At 52.8% G+C, this 1,505-nt stretch overlaps 1 pseudogene; it reads right to left on the bottom strand.

The window, feature by feature from the left end:
- Positions 1-263: 263 nt before the first annotated feature.
- LOC138499025 (U6 spliceosomal RNA) lies at positions 264-329 on the bottom strand (annotated as a pseudogene).
- Positions 330-1,505: the final 1,176 nt, after the last annotated feature.

Genomic DNA, 1,505 nt, shown 5'->3' with positions numbered 1-1,505 from the left:
CCCCATGGTCTTTTTCTGCCTTTTTGGCCCATGCGCTGAATTCTTGCGCTCTTCTTGTTCTTTCTTCCGTCATTCCCGACTTTTGCCTCTTCTGGCTTTCCTGTAGACTTGCCTTCGCTCGCCTTGTTCCTCCTGTCTTGTTTCGCCGGGCCCCTGTCTGGCTTCCCGTGTTGCCTGTTCCGACCGTTGTTCTAAATTCGGCACGTACTGCCCCTTTAATGCTTACTGCTGACTGCATTTACTGATTGTGCCACGGGTGCTTTTAAAATATGGAACGCTTCACGAATTTGCGTGTCATCCTTGCGCAGGGGCCATGCTAATCTTCTCGGCGTGCCTTTCCTTTCCTCATGTGCTTAATTGTCTCCTGGGCGAACGCTGCCCTAACCAGCTTGATCTCCTAAATGCGGGCTTCCCCGGCAACCCCATACTGATTGTCGGATCCACCGTGCCTGATGCGGCCCGTGATATCACCCTCGACACAGAAAGGAGAGAAGTCCCCATGCACACACAGGGAAAACAGGGGCAGCCTCATCAACTCGGTCCCTAATATTTACCTCCATTCGTTAACTTTCCTTATTTTACTACATGCGCATGGCTACCAATAACACCCTTGACTCCCACTTCAGGCCAGAGGGCGCTACCACTCCATCCTCACTCCTAAGTACTCCAGGAGCCCCTTTCCCACGACAGTTTTAAACAAGTGCTAGTCACTGGTGCGCCCATGGTGCCGTGGTCGCAAAAGGGGGCCTGCCATCTAAGCAACATTTCCATCCAAATACCTGCATAGCGGCCATAAACCGCCGTGGCCGCAAGAGGGGCATGCCATCACAGCAACTGTGTCATAAAATGTATGCATATCGTCGCGCCACATGCGACACCCTTTTTAAAACCCCCCTACCCCTAAGGCCCTCCATCGTGCCGTACTTTGTACTGCACGGGGCCTGGGGCATTGTTAGTTGGCTCCCTCTCGGAGCTGTGAACTGACCTGACGCTGCCCCCCCCCACCCCCCATGCTCCTGGCCTGGTCCGTGTCGTCCTGCTTCCAATGTGTGCACTGCACGCACACTGCGCTGTCCATTCAGTGACTGGCCTGTTTTACGTTCTCGTGGCAGCATTCGATCCTTGCCAGCTGCTGCCTGCGTGCGAAGCTGAGGGTAAATCGGACTGTTTTTATTCGTTTGCCGCTTTCCTGGCCCATTGGCCATTTTTTGAAAAAATACATTTCGTTATCTATTTTTTCTGTTTCCGTTGGCCAGTAGATTACTTTTTTTTAATTTTTTTTTTATATATAGCCCTTTTAGAATTTTGGCGATCTTCCAGGGGTCTGGCCCGAACCTCCCCTTTCCGATTACTGGTCTGGGCTCTCCCCCTTTTCCAGGCCTTAGGAGCTTACCCAAGTGAGGTGAGCTCCTTGCCTGGTTGTGCCCATCCTGCATTTCCTTGGGGTACTTATACCCCCCTGGCCCTTTGTTGTCCCTCTGGGGGGGGGCTGGACTTCCTCCTGC

Source organism: Ambystoma mexicanum, chromosome 5q (assembly GCF_040938575.1).
Source record: "Ambystoma mexicanum isolate Mex_15411 chromosome 5q, UKY_AmexF1_1, whole genome shotgun sequence".
NCBI classification, from domain to species: domain Eukaryota; kingdom Metazoa; phylum Chordata; class Amphibia; order Caudata; family Ambystomatidae; genus Ambystoma; species Ambystoma mexicanum.
This window is presented reverse-complemented; position numbering and strand designations above follow the sequence as displayed.